Consider the following 15,818-nt stretch of genomic DNA (forward strand, 5'->3'; position numbering starts at 1 on the left):
AATCTTTCTCTTTCTCTCTGTCTCTCCTTTGTTTTCTATTACTCTGGCTTTCAAATGAATATATCTTAAAAAAAAAAGATTTATTCATTTATTTGAAAGGCAGAATTACAGAGAGGCAGAGGCAGAAAGAGAGAGAGAGAGAGGTCTTCCATCCACTGGTTCACTCCCCAGATGGCTGCAACGGCTGGAGCTGTGCTGATCTGAAGCCAGGAGCCAGGAGCTTCTTCTGGGTCTCCTTCATGCATGCAGGGGCCCAAGCACTTGGGCCATCTTGTACTGTTTTCCCAGGCTATAGCAGAGAGCTGGATTGGAAGTCAAGCAGCCACAACTAAAACTGGCGTCCATGTGGGATGCCGGCACTGCAGGGAGCAGCTTTACCAGCTATACCACAACACTGGCCCCTGGAATAAACAAATCTTAAAAAAGAAAATAAAATATGACAGGGAGTAACAGAGACTATGGTTCATTGGAGAGAGCTTGACTTTTCCAAAACATTCCAAATTTAAATTTTAAAAACCCCATTTAAGCAAAACTCAAGAGCATTCTCCAATTAGAAACTGTTGTGGACTAAATGCTTGTGTCATCCTCAAATTCATATACTGAAGCCTTCCACTGCGGAGGAATTTGAAGGTGACACCTTGGAAAGGAATTAGGTTAGGAGGAAATCATGAGGATGGGATCCCTCAGGATGGGATTAGTGTCCTTATAAGAAGGAGAAAGACCAGAGCTCACGCTATTCTCCACGTGAGGACTCAGCAGGAAGGAAGTTAAATGCAAGACAGAAAGGGAGCCTCCACAAGGAGCCAAATTGGCCAGCACAGGGTCTTAGACGTCACAACCTTCAGAACATAAGCAACAACTGTCTGCTACTTTTCCGCACAGTCCATTGTACTTCACTGTAAAGCCCAAGCTGGCTGAAATAGGGACCTATTAACTGAACAGTAATTACTTGCAAAATAAACACATGTATAAAGAATAAGCTCACCCTTTAGAAAGGAAGAACACAGCTTTTAACCAACACTCCAAAAACCAATTTTCAAGAGTAGAATTGCTGCTTCTTTTTAAGCTCTGGCTGAGAAGGGGTTTCTAATTCTAATAATGGTGGCTTCCTGAAAAAAAAAAGTGGCTATATAAACTCTATCAGATACTAGGGAAATTATTCTTTTAACCAGAGATAACAATAAAGTAACCAAGCACAAACTTGAATGAAAATCTTTAGCAGTATGTTTTCTGTGGTTAATGTTTTAACCATCAACGGCACATTCTACTGATTTATATAACGCAAAAAAAGCTATTGAATTTTTGAGATTTAAAAATTCACAACAAAATCATGGCATTTATTTATCATTTTGACAATACAGATTTGGCTAAAGCAGGGATAACACTTGTCTGGATAATTGTTCTGGTTCCTAGCATGTATTCCATTGAATACAGCATGGTTGTTTAGGGTATCATGGTGGAAGGTGTCCTAAGATTAGTGGCACAAAAGATTGTGTTTCTGGTGTCTGGAGAGAAAATTGCTAAAGGATAATCCCATAAAAGTAGAATTTAAAATGGTATGAAATACAAGATGTAAAAACTTCGTACTGGGATGGTTACCTAATGTTATTGTAATGAGAACCTATCATTGGTGCTTTAAAAAAATGTAATGTACATGAGGGATTAAAACAATGACAATTTAAGGGAACTTATAATTGTTTATTAATGCTTACAAGCTCAAAAAGCAGTAAATATAGCTTGAAAATGCAAATATCTATAGAAAATTGTGTTGTAAATTTTTAAAAGATTTATTTATTTGAAAGGCAGAGCTAGAGAGAGACAGAGACACAGAGAGATCTTCCATCTGCTAGTTCACTCCCCAAAAGGCGCAACGATCAGAGTTGAGCTGATCCAAAGCCAGGAGCCAGGAGCTTCCTCTGGGTCTCCCATGAGAGTGCAGTGGCCCAAGCACTTGGGCCATCTTCCACTGCTTTCCAAGGCCACAGCAAGAGAGCTGGATCGGAAGTGGAGCAGCTGGGACTTGAACCAGCACCCATATGAGTTGCCGGCACTGCAGGTGGTGGCTTTACCTGCTATGCCACAGCACCAGCCCCATATGCTTTATATTCTGTCCAAGAGCTCAGCAAATGTAACTATTAGTGATCATAATTACCACAAATAAAAATGTAACCACATACTAGTATTTTAAATGTCCAATATGTTAGGAAAAATATAAAATTTAATCTTTGTTCCATAAAGAAGATGGACAGGACTATTAAGTAAAAACTTCTCGCTAAACAAATGTCTGGTTATTAGAGAAGCACAATACATTCCTGTATATGAATCATCAATTTTCAGGGATGATAATAACAAACTATTTCATTTTTATCAATGAAGTTTAAAGAATTGCTAATGATAATCAGTAATCCAATCCAAGGATACTAAAATGGATAAAAGTAGGTCTTAAACCTTTTGAATTAAATAAAATACTATTTTACTGTTCCTTAGAGAATTTAGAGGATATTTCAAAATTTTATAGTGACCTTTGGCTTAGCAAAATGAAAACACTTTATAATGTCACATTACCCTTTACCATTTATTTCATTTATTCTTTGAACAACCGTCTCAAAGAACATTTTAAAGATAAGCAAATTAAGGCTCACAAATGCTCAGTACTCATGGCCACACAGGAAGTAAAAGGCTCAACCCAGGCTTATTCAATCTTCTCTGACTTTTGATAACTTTCTAGTTGCTTCATGTTTTGAAAGGTAAATATTTATTTTTATTTATCTGAAAGGTAGAGCGAGAGAATGTGTGAGAGAGGTAACTTGCATCTGCTGGTTCTCAACCCAAATGCCTGCAAAAGCTGGGGCTGGGGCAGGCTGAAGTTGGGAGCCAAAAACTCAGTTTAGGTCTCTCACTTGAATGGCAGAGACCCAGTCAGCTGATCCATTACCTGCTGCTTCCCAGCATGTGCTTTCGTGCAAGCTGGAATCCGGAGCAGAGCCAGTATTAACCCAGGCGCTGTGATAAGAAATGCAGGTGTCTTAAGTGCTAAGCTGAACACCCACCCCTTCCAGTTGCTACTTAATTGATTATCTCCATGAGCCCACAGTTATTTAGAATTCTACTAGAAGACAAAATACCTGAGAAGCTACTATGTCCTGCAAATTTAATTAGTATAAAATTCTTTCTAACCATGATTTTAATATATTAATATACATTTATATGTAAATGTTACATGTATAAGATATATAAATATAATATGATACCAATATACACATTTTTATATGTAATTGTATGTAAATATGGGTTTTTTATTATTTTGCTATTGTCATGGCTTCCATCAATGACATTTTACATTTTTGAAAACTGCCAAAAAAAACTTGGACCCAAAGAAATTCACTATAAATTGTAACAATTATATACTAATAAAAACAAGATAAACATTAAAATTCCTTTTATTTTTTGAAATTCTAAATGTTGTGTCCATAGCAAAACACCCTTAGGATGCAATGCTCATAACCAAATTATTATATAATTTTGGGACTTCCATGTTCTTGAGATTACACTTCTGTCTACTTGAATTTTTCCACCACTGTCATCTATGATCTACAGTTTGCATTCAATGGTCAGACAAAATGATCAAGAATGAAAACTTGGAGCACAGCCAGAATACTGCAACAGAGCTGTCCTGGCTGTTCTCAAGGTTGGCAAGCCACCAGTGGGAGTATTAACAGTTCCAGCAAGGAGAGATTAAGTGTGATGACCACAGGCAAGACAGATGCTCTAACAACTCATTGAAGAGTCTGCAAAGTGCAGCCTACATGTTCAACTGCTGGGAAGAAATAAGGGCAGCCAGATGAATATCAAACAGCATGAACCAGCAATCAGAGGGTGTGAGCAAAATTTAGCTAGGTCTCAAAATCACCTGAAAAGCTGTTAACAATTCCAGACGTTCATTCTCAGCACTAAATGTTTTCTTTCAATAGAATGAGGTAAAGTCCTGATTGATGTATATTTTTTTTAACTTTAATCAGACTTTTTTAAAGAAGCCAGCCTCCTAGTGGCTATGCTGCTGCCTGGGATGCTTGCATACCATATCGGAGTGCCTGCATTTTAATCTTTCTCTGCTCCCAATTCCAGCTTCCTGCTAATGCAAACTGTGGGAGGTAGCAGGTGATGGCTCAGGAGGTTGAGTCGCTGCCACTCAAACTTCTGACTTCAGTCTGGCTCAGCCCCAGTGGTGGGCATTTGGGGAATGAACTAGCAGATGGGATTGATTTCTCTCTCTCTCTCTCAAATGAAATAAGTGTTAGTTGTACACTTGTCCATATACTGGCCTTTGAAAACCAATACAAATTTTAAAAAATATACTGGAAATGTATAGGAGGCAAGTTCAATGTTTGTATTCATTTATGTAATAAAGTTGTCTACAGAGGTAGGTGAGGAGACCATAGTTTAGATTGGCACTAATAAAATGAAAAGAGTAGATAAGGAGGTACAATCAAAGGTTTGCCAAGCAGCCTGAAGGTCAATTAAAGGTGCCTGAAAGTTGCTCATTTTTAATACTAAAATCTCAGTAGTGAAAGGATTTCATCAAGAAATCTTGGCAGACTCAGCTGAATCAGAGAACAAATTTAGATTGATCTAGATTGGTGTTCTGGTATACTTGTGTGGCTATTAAATGAAGAATGTGAAGCTTGTATGAAAATCTGGTTGAAATGAATATACAGGGGATAGAGAATGATGAAGAGTGACTCAATCATTTGAAGACAGGAGAGTCTTGTAAGTTTGAATTACACTATTGGTGTAAGTACATTAAAAATACTTGTTATTTTCCAGGTCCTACGCGAGGTTATCTGTATGCATATTCTTGGTATTATCCATGGTTATCCCAAACCTCCAGAGATGTGAAGTGACTTGTTTAGGATCACACAGAGGATACAAAAATTAGGATTTAAATCCATATTTGTCTGATTCTGGAGCTATGAACTACAATGTAAGCTATGAAATACAATTGGCTTCAATGACGAAAATTTTTAAGTTCTGTTCTGTCCAATAGAGTATCTGCCACCCATCTACAACTTTTGAGAACTTGAAACATGGTTACTGTGACTGAGAAACTAAACTTGTGATTTTAAAATTTTTATGGAATTTTAATTATTTAAATTTCATTTTCAATAACCACATGTGATTAATATATGAGATAATGTAACACGTCTAGAAGCTCCTACTGAGAATATGGCTAGTGCAAATGTTTCTGTTAGTCTATGAAGGATGGATTCATCCAGCCAGTAGGCCACTTAAGACCCACAAAATCATGTGGTCTGGACCCGCTAAGGCAACCACAGGCAGGACTCAAATTTCAATAAATCTAGAGCAGTATAACTTTTAAGTTGATAATTTTTTATGGCCTGGTGAATGATGTTAAAAATACCCAAATGTCCCTTGGCAGAATAAAGGTTCCCCACCCTTATAAACACTTGATGGAAATAATTCTTAGAAAGATAAGAAATACAGATTAAAATTGAAAGTAGTGTCAGTGCATGTGTATAGAAAAGGAAGAATAGAATTGCTATATTATTGTTGGAAATAATAATCAGTAATTTGTTCTGTCCTGTTCAGGAAAGGGAAGAATGTAGAAACAGCAAGCTGTGATCATCCATCTTCAAAAAGCCCTAAATTCAAGTGACCTTTCCAGGGTTCTAGATTCCCTTATTTGCTATGAATTCAAGAAAAGTAGGAAGAAATTGAAGAAGCAGAGGAAAATGCATTGCTTTATCAGTGGGGTGTTGGCTTTTTTTTTTTTTTTTAAGAAAGTCCAGGCTGAAAAACAGTGAGTCACACCCCAGACTAGGACTTTGCTGAAAGCATGCACATTAAGCACACAATGATCATTGAGAAGAGTCCCTCAAGTGCTTGTAAATATCCAATTTGAACTGCAAATAACACTGCAAAAATAATCAATACCCAATTATCTTAGCCAAATATCTTGAGTCGACCACTAAAAAGGACAAACTGAAGTTAAGCAGCAAGATGATTTTAAAAAGAAACCACATCTTAACCTACCTGCTTAGATTGAGACTGAAATACTTAACAGAACAGAAAGACAGGTGAAGTCATCAAGTTGGAAAAGAGTAAGAATTCCTGATTTGTAAAATTAGCAATGATTTACCACAAAAACAAGGATTAGAAATCATTTCAGAAAGGAGAAACACATTTTTACTTCACTATACATTTAGAGAAATAAATAGGAAACATGATAGTATAGTATTTACCATTTCCTTTTCAATGAAATAGAACTTAAAATGGGTGAGTATCATTAAGGAGCTCTTGAAAAATCTAGATTCTATTCTATAAAAAACAAATCAGAACTGGAATGTGAATGGAATTTACTCTATAGATCTTACAGTAAAAAAAAAAAAATCCATGAAAAATCTATGAAACTAACCACAAGAACATGCATAAAAATTAGGGGTGAAATCAAGCTGCTGAGTTATTCAGGAAGAATACTATTCACACAATTTTAGTTTTCTTAAACTGATTTTCTTCCTTCCTACTTAAAAATTATTCTTTTACTCATGCACAAAATAATATTGTCATAAATCACAAATACTTATGAAAGTATATTATTAACATTGAGCCAGCACAAGGAATATCAAGCTTCCCTTAGTGCTGGTCTTTACAAAATCTTTTCCATTGCCTATAAAAAGGAACACCAATCAAGTTCATTAAACTCAGAATTATTTAAAAAGCTAATAAATTACATAAATTAACAATAAATTACTAGAAACATTATACAAAAACAAATTAATTTTCCTAAAGATGGCAAAGGTGTAACAAAAGCATAATAAAAGCAGGTCACTATATTCAAAATTTTCAAAAGATTTTTATTTTACTTCCAAGGGAAAAAAAAAGAGAGCTGGCAATATAAAAACTTAAATATTAAAGAATGGTAAGAATTTTTTAAAAGGACCTAATGGTTAACCAACTTAATTATGCAAGATAAGATTTATAATGACAATACAGAAACATATAAATGTTACTTTAGTAAGATTACTAACACTCAGTTTATGATGTGATTACTTTAAAATTTATTGTATATGAGTGAAATAGACATCTTTTACTTGATTATAGCTTTTACTTGATTTTTACTTGATAGCTTTTATGTATAACCCACTAAACTATAATCTTTTTATTTTTTACTTGTTAAACTATTTATTATTTAGTGGAGTTTTAAGCCTTTGACTACAAGGTAAATTAAAAATATCTCAAAAATTCAAAAGAAGAGGAAAAAAGGAAGGACAGGAAGGGGGGAAGAACGATGTAAGTGAAATCGGAGATGACCCCCTAAAATCTATACAAAAAATGTGGCCCTTTAAAGTTCCCCAGAGGTGCCATCCAAGATGCCACATATGCTACCGGAATTTGGGGTGCCATAAAATATCACCATATGCTTATTAACAAATCCCTAATATTAATAAGCTCGAGAGGGTTCTTGCCTGATATTTAAAGAAGAATTCTAAATACCGGCACCCATAAATGAGGCAGCATGGTACATTTTAAGCCTTTATTTAGTGAGAAAGATGCACAGAAGAGTGAAAGCATTATCTAAGAGAGAGAGAGGTAAATCTGGGTTCATATGGAGGACCAGCGACCAGCCATGGGAAGCCTAGGGCAGGTAACCCAAAGGCCACGTGCCCTGGAGGTGCAGGGCTACAGTAAGCTCCCTACTGGCAAGAGACCAGGGCAAAGAGAGAAGCCTGGACACACTGTGTCCTAGGCTTTTAACCCACTTCCAAAGGGGAGTGGTTAATTAAACTGATTGGCTGGTGGGCACCCAGGTGTGGCCAGGTAGGGGCATGAGGTCACACAGGGGCATGGTGAAGGTATCAGGGCGTGAGGTCACACAGGAGCATGGCGAAGGCATGGTCTTCCAGCTCACAAACCTAATCAGTTTTAGTCTGTATGCCTGCCTACTTCCTAAGAATCAGAATTATATCTAGGAACTACATTGAATCTGTTCTCTTTATATGAATATTACATTAACATGATAATTGTGTTGTAGTAATTATCACATTTTCTGTACCCTACAAACTTAATGTATTAATAAATTCCTTTAAAAAAATAAAATAGAGAGTTAGAAAAAAACTTTAATTTTTAAGTTAAAAAATAAAAAACATAAAAATTGCACATGAACTACCCATTTTTCAAAAATTTAATGTCATATGAAAAGTGTTTATTTTAAAATTTTATATTTAGAATAGGTTGATATATGAGGTGTCTTTAAAACATCCATGAAAAATGTCTGTTATAAGAAAAACTGTGCATGGATTTAAAAATTTTTCTGCACCAAAATAAACTTGACTAACTTCTTTTGACATGTCTGACCAGAATCTAGTTTGAAAAGACAAGGACAAATTTGAAAAGAAACCTTGTCAGAGCAACATGAATTCCAGTAAAATTGAAGCAAGAACAAACAGCAAATTTGTGGTGAATCTTGGGTGGAAAAATGGTGAAATCACTAATGTTTTACAAAAAGTTCATGGTAGTAATGCCCAAAAGAAATTAGCAGTTTATAATTGGATAACTTGTTTTAACAAGGATTGAAAAGATGTTAAAGATTAAACACATACTGGTCAATCATTCATATAAATTTGCTTGGAAAAATTAATCTTGTTTGCATTCTGTTGAGAGGACTGATGACTATCAGAAGAAACAGTAGCCAGCACCTCAGACATCCTAGTTGGTTCAGCTTACCCAATTTTGACTGAAAAACTAAAGTTAAGCAAACTTTCTGCTCAATGGGTGCCAGAACTACTGTGTTTAAATCAGGTACAAAGAAGACCAGAATTTTCAAAGTAAATTATAAATAAATGGGTTCAAGAGTCTAAAGAATTTCTTCAAAGAACTCTATTGGAGATAAAACATGACTTCATCTGAACTATACTGTAGATAATATAAATGTCTTATTTTTATATTTTAATTCCATTTTCCATGAATATTTGAAATTCTCAGTCATATAATACGTGGATACCTATAAATCAATAAAATTTAATGGAGTTACAGGCAAAGTTTGGTTCCTATTATCCATTCTTTCCTCACCTATTTTGACCCTAAGAAGACAGGTGTATGAATATAGGGATTTCATGCTTTTCAGTGGTGTTCTTTATGAGATGAGATGATGCTGTCAATACACTGAATAGTCTCTCCTCTAAAACAGCCTTTTATGATTTCGCCTACCTTCTCAATTATTCTTGGAATCTCTGTTTTATCATGGGTTCTTACACCCGTATCTTCTTACCCTGGATTTTGGCAGAAGTTGTATCATTCTATATGACCTAGCATAATCCACTGAATATGCTAGAGATTAAGTATGTATTTTTAAATAAACGAATGAATTAAATACATTTATGCTCTATACAGCACTAAAATGGATAAATGGCCTTAAAACATACTGATGTGCAATATTTATCTTCATAAATAATCTGTGACCTTAGTCTTTTGAAGATGAAGAAACTAAGGTCAACAACAAAGCCAGACTCAATTCATACTTTCTGGTTCCTGCTCATCTTACTACCTGAACACAACTGGCCAAAAACTGCTCTTCTCATGCCCAGATTATTTCACTTTTCCTTGGAGCCTTATTATATCTCAAAGAAGGTAAAACCGTCATATACCATAGCTGTTTTGATGCAAGAAAATACATGCATCAAAAAAAAATAGTGATTTTGCAAGGAAAGCATGCATTCCTTTCTCTATGTGAACTGGGGAGAATAGCTGAATATGAATAAATGTCATTAATTTAAATCATGTAAACACATATGATAATCTAGAATATGTAAGTTACATCACATTGTTTATAACTCTAGGATGTAAAGGCCAGGTGCTTTCCTGGAATTATACCTTCGGTCTACTTTTCTTTCATTCTTATGCTTAATAAATTGCTTAAACAATAGCTGTGGCCCATGAACCAATGGTTTTAAGACACTAAGAACTTTTTGAGTGCTGCCACAGTGTTCTCTGGTGAATTCTCTAGATTTTGCCTTTAGTGCTGACCACTAAGAGCAAGAAACACTCAGCATTTTTTAAAAAGTAAATGAACTGTTATGTTAATCAAGTCAGTAGTGTTTAATGGCTGTGACTCATTGATGAGAAAAAGAAAACACCATGACCACAAGTGTATCTGTAATTTTAGGACTTTTAAATGCATAAAATACTTTTAATCTTTTTTTTTTTAACTAAGATAAGAAAATGGAACATGCTGTATCTTTTACTTGGGAAAGAAGAATCAACATGACCAATTCACTTAGGAAGATGAGTTTCAGGAACAAACACAGTTATGTTCCTATTTGAAAATAAGGCTGGGGCTGGCACCATGGCTCACTTGGTTAATCCTCTGCCTGTGGCGCCAGCATCCCATATGGGCGCCAGGTTCTAGTCCCGGTTGCTCCTCTTCCAGTCCAGCTCTCTGCTGTGGCCCGGGAAGGCACTGGAGGATGGCCCAGGTGCTTGGGCCCCTGCACCCATATGGGAGACCAGGAAGAAGCACCTGGCTCCTGGCTTCGGATCAGCATAGCTCTGGCCATAGTGGCCATTTTGGGGGTGAATCAATGGAAGGAAGACCTTTCTGTCTCTCTCCCTCACTGTCTAACTCTGTCAAATAATATATAAATAAAAAAAAAAAAAAAAGAGAGAGAAGGCTGGAATCCTCACATGGGTATCGTTTAAGTCTGTTCCAGTTCTGGGAGCATTAAAGAAACCTTTTTGCTTTTCCTTAACAAAATTGTAGGGTCACAGGATTGTATCTATAAATCACATTGAATCTGTTAAAACTAATTAAAATTAAAATTAAAAAGATGTGATTTCCTTTAAAAAAAAGTCTAAGTTGAAGCAGCAAGTGCTGATGTAGAAGCTTCAGCAAATTATCCAGAAGTTCTACCTAAGATAACTGATGGAGGTGTTTACAATAAGCACGATATTCATTGTAGACAAAACTGTCTTCTATTGGAAAAAGCAGCCACCTAGGACTTACATAAGCATGAGAGAAGTCAAAGCCTGGCTTTAGAGGTTTAACGATTGACTGACTTGTTAGGAGCTAATGCACCTGATGACTTTAAGGTGAAGCCAATGCTCATTCTTCTTCTGAAAATCCTAGAGTCCTTAAGAATTACACAAATTTTACTCTGCCTGTGCTCTATATATGGAGCAATATACCTTGGATGAGAGCACATCTGTTTATAACACATTTCAGAAAATATTTTAAGTCACTGTTGAGACCAACTGCTCTGAAAAACTGATTTATTTAGAAATACTACTGCTCACTGACAATGCAAGAAGTCTGATAGAAGTATACCATGAAATTACTGTTGTCTTCACACCTACTATCATCATATCTATTCTGTAGCCCATGGATCAAGGAACAATTTTAACTTCTAAGTGCTTATTTAAAAAATACATTTTTTAAAAGCTAAAGCTGCCATTCTATGGTGGATCTTGGCAAAGCAAATTAAACCTTATGGAGAAAATTCACCATGGAAGATGCCAGTGAGAACATTCATGATTCAATGGCAAATATCAACATTAACAGGTATTTGGGAAAAGTTTATTTCATATCTCTTACTGTAATCAATACACAATTATTCTCAAGTATTGAAACTTAACTGAAAAGTGATTGCTGTTAAATATAAGAGTGGGAATAAGAGAGGGAAGAGATGTGCAATTTGGGACATGCTCAAGCTGACTTACCTCAAACGGTAGAGTTAGAAACATACCAGGGGATTCCAATTCAATCCCATCAAGGTGGCATGTACCAATGCCATCTCACTAGTACCGGTGATCGATTTCTGTTCACAATTGATCATAATGATAGGACTAAGAACCAAAGGGAGCACATAAACAAGAATAGTGTCTGCAAATACTAGCTGATAGAATCAAAAAGGGAGAGAATGATCCAACACGGGAAGCAAGATTCACAGCAGACCCATAGAATGGAAAATGTCCTAAACAGCACTCTGGCCTCAGAATCAGGCACGCGGATCTGGCTGAAAAGCCCATGAGAGTATTTCAGGCATGGAAAGCCAAAACACTCTGGCAAAAAACAAAAAAACAAACAAACAAAAAAACAAAAACAAAACAAAAAAAAACAAACCTAAATGAAAGATCTCTGCAAGTGAGATCCCAGTGGAAAGAACAGGTCATCAAAGAAGGAGGTATCTTTCTCTGAAGGGAGAAAAGAACTTCCACTTTGACCATGGCCTTGTCTAAAAATTATCAGAGACAGTGAACTCAAAAGGCTTCCATAGCCTTGGCAACTCATGACAAGAGCCTAGGGTGATTACTGAGGCCATAAACAAGAGTGTCAATTTGTTAAGTCAACAACAGGAGTCACTGTGCACTTACTCCTCATGTAGGATCTCTGTCCTTAATGTGCTGTACATTGTGATTTAATGCTATAACTAGTACTCAAACAGTATTTTTCACTTTATGTTTCTGTGTGGGAGCAAACTGTTGAAATCTTTGCTTAATATATGCTACACTGATCTTCTGTATATAAAGAGAATTGAAAATGAATCTTGATGTGAATGGAAGGGAGGAGGGAGCGGGAAAGGGGAGGGTTGTGGGTGGGAGGGACATTATGGAGGGGGGAAGTCATTGTAATCCATAAGCTGTACTTTGGAAATTTATATTCATTAAATAAAAGTTTAAAAAAAAAAGAAAAGTTTATTTCATACCTCATGGATGACTCTAAGGGGTTCAAAACCTCAGTGAAGGAAGTAAATGCAGATGTGGTAGAGATAGCAAGAGAACTAGAATAGGAAGTAGAACCTGAAGATGCGACTAAATTGAATTGCTATAATCTCATATAAAAACTTCAAAAGGTGAGGTGCTGCATCTTATGGATGATTAAGGAAGGAATGTGATTTCTTGAGATGCAATCACTTGGTAAAGATTCTGTGAACATTATTGAAATGACAAATATGGATTTATAATGCAGTATCAAGCAAGTTGATAAAGCAGCATTATGGTTTCAGAGGCTTTACTCCAATTTTGAAAGAGATCTTTAGTGGGTAAAACTCAATCAAACAGCATCACCTGCTATTGAGAAATCTTCTATGCAAAGAAAAGTGCACTGAGGAAGCAATTTTCATTGTTGTCGTATTTTAAGAAATTGCCAACCTTCAATAGCTACTAGTCTGATCAGTCAGCAGACACCCATATCAATGCAAGATCCCCTGTCAGCAAAAAGATTAAAATTCACTGCAGTCAGATGACCACTGGCACTTTTTAGAAATTAATTTTTTAAAATTAAAGCATGATATTTCTGTAGACATGATTGCACTGAACAGTTAATAGACTATGGTATGGTATAACCGTAACTTATATGCAGTGGGAAATCAAAAAGTCCTTGTACTTCATTTTATTGATGTATTTGCTTTATTATAGTGATCCAGAGTTAAATTTGAAACATCTACAAAGTATGACTATATTAACATGACTTTCCTTTCTTGGAAGATGAATTTTTTTTCCTCTTTGGCTAATTTTTAAAATCTTTTGTCTTTGGTGTTCTTCAGTTTCACTATGATATTATCTATTTTTGAGTTTCTTTCTATACTGAGTTTAGTTTTTGGATCTCAGATGAATTACATTCAGCAATTCTGAAATATCATTAATTTTTCCATTGATTATCTTTGCTTTTCGTTTCAAAACTCTGTCTTCTGCCCTTTTCTCCCTATTCTCATTGACACTTCATCTCCTGTGCTGGGAATTCTCTTTTAATCCCTATTGTTCCTCCAGTCTCCATTTTGCCCTGTATTCTGGTAGGGTAATCCCTATGTCATGAATCAACAAAATTCCCTTGCCTCTGGTTTCCAGCAGTACATGTCCAATGAAGATTAGCAGCAGGACATTAGAGTACGGAAGGAGAAAGGTAGCAGAATTTATTTTCCCACGTAACCCCTTAATAGGCTGTGGGTCAGTAAGCCGCATTCTTCTATCAGTTTGCAATTACTCCTGGATGACCCTTTGCTATCGCTACAATTGCAGCTCTCTCCAGTTTCTAGTAACCTCTCCTTCTCCATACTCCTTTGAACATAGGGGTGAAAATGGCTTCCTGTTTTTGTTAACCTCAGGATGCATCCTCATACTTTACAGGTGTCTAATTCTGCCTATTCTATTTGTAAAAATTTACCTAGATATTATATACTTTTATAGATCCTTGCTCTTTTCCCAAATAGCCTTTCCTTATTTTTTGAGATGCATGTATTTTGGAAAACTCCACTATCTGAAAATTTGTGATATGATTATTCTGGGTTTCTTTGTGTGATTTTGAATTTATATAATGAATTTATATTTCTTAGACAGTATTTTTTTTTTTTTTTGACAGGCAGAGTGGACAGTGAGAGAGAGAGACAGAGAGAAAGGTCTTCCTTTGCTGATGGTTCACCCTCCAATGGCCGCCGCGGCTGGCGCGCTGCTGCCGGCGCACCGCGCTGATCCGATAGCAGGAGCCAGGCGCTTCTCCTGGTCTCCCATGGGGTGCAGGGCCCAAGCACTTGGGCCATCCTCCACTGCACTCTCGGGCCACAGCAGAGGGCTGGCCTGGAAGGGGGCAACCGGGACAGAATCCAGCGCCCTGACCAGGACTAGAACCCGGTGTGCTGGGTCCGCTAGGCGGAGGATTAGCCTAGTGAGCCGCGGCACCGGCATTAGACAGTATTTTTGAGGATTCTTGGGGATGTGTTTTACTCCAAAGAATATCTAAGTTTTATTTTCTGACTGCAGGGCTACTTATAGCCACTAAAATGGGAGCTCAAGATCCCTAAGGATTTGGCAGATGTTTTTAAGGTAAAATTGACTTTTTACCTACCTTCTAGGGGTTTCACCTTGATTTAGCTTTTGGTTATTTCCTCATTTTCTAGCCGATGAAGAAACTCAGTTAAAGAAACTTAATTAATGACTAACATATATATGAAAAAATGTTCAATAGCACTAGCCACTAGGGAAATGCAAATCAAAAACACAATATCACCTCACTCCTGCCAGAATGGCTATTATCCAAAAGACGGAGAGCAACAAATGCTGGCGAGGATATGGAGAAAGTGGAATTGTTATACACTGTTGTGGAATGCAAATTAGTGCAACCACTATGAAAAACAGCATGGAAATTTCTTTAAAAATTAAAAATAGGCCTGCCTTATGATCAGGCAGTCTCACTACGGGGTATATGCCCCAAAGACAAGAACTCATTGTGTCAGAGATACCTGCTCAACCATGTTTGTAACAGCACTGTTCACAGCAGCCTAAATGTAGAATCAACCAAGGTGTCCATAATTTGCAACAAAATGGTTGGAACTGGGGGACATCATGTTCTGTGAAATTAGCCATACACAGAAAGACAAATACCACATGTTTTCCCTTATTTTTGGAAGCTAAAATTAAAAAAGTAATGCCTGTGTGTATCAATTTTGCTGCCAGTATTATGTCAATTTAAAAAAAAATCTTAGTCAAAAAATTGATAAGAATTATATAGTTCCATCAATTTAATGATTTTTGTGACTATTTTAAACTTCATATGAGTGAAGTTGAACATCTTTGCATTTGATTATTGTTGATAGCCCTTGCTAAATTTCCTGGACTATATGGCCTTTTTACTTTTCTATTTGTTGAACTCTTTATTTAGCAGGGACATTGCCTTTGATTATGATGTAAAATAAAAATACATTATCTCAAAAAATAAAGAAAATGAAGAATTTAATTTACATTGCATTCAGACTTTTTAGTTGTTTTCATGGGAAGACACTTTCAGGATATTTAGTACTTCATGCTAACAATAA

General features: G+C 36.2%; 1 protein-coding gene across 14 annotated transcripts in view; it reads right to left on the reverse strand.

Annotated features, from left to right (window-relative positions):
- LRRC7 (leucine rich repeat containing 7) overlaps window positions 1-15,818 on the reverse strand; it is a 586,672-nt gene that overhangs the window by 464,555 nt on the left and 106,299 nt on the right. The gene's annotated exons all lie outside the window — the stretch shown is intronic.

This window comes from Oryctolagus cuniculus, chromosome 7 (assembly GCF_964237555.1).
Source record: "Oryctolagus cuniculus chromosome 7, mOryCun1.1, whole genome shotgun sequence".
Taxonomy (NCBI): domain Eukaryota; kingdom Metazoa; phylum Chordata; class Mammalia; order Lagomorpha; family Leporidae; genus Oryctolagus; species Oryctolagus cuniculus.